Below are 292 nucleotides of genomic sequence, written 5' to 3' on the forward strand. Positions count from 1 at the left end.
GTGTTCTGGAGCGGCAGTGGGATAGTTCAGACGTGAGGAAAGAAAGCGGAAGCAATTACTACGGTTGGAGTGGAAAGCAAGCAACTACCGTTGTGTTCCTTTAGGCTAATCTTGAGATTCTCATAATCAGGTCAGCTTGTAGAGTTTCTGGATCCTCGATTCTTTGTAGGGTGGTAATAGAGGTCACTGGGCATTGATATAGCTGATGGTCATAGTTTTAAAAGATTTAAGAGACCAGTAAATACGGGTAAGATAAATGGTGAAGATTTATGTGGTCCTGCCAACTTTCATG

The sequence above is a fragment of the Mesitornis unicolor genome, unplaced genomic scaffold (genome assembly GCF_000695765.1).
Source record: "Mesitornis unicolor isolate BGI_N332 unplaced genomic scaffold, ASM69576v1 scaffold8647, whole genome shotgun sequence".
NCBI lineage: Eukaryota > Metazoa > Chordata > Aves > Mesitornithiformes > Mesitornithidae > Mesitornis > Mesitornis unicolor.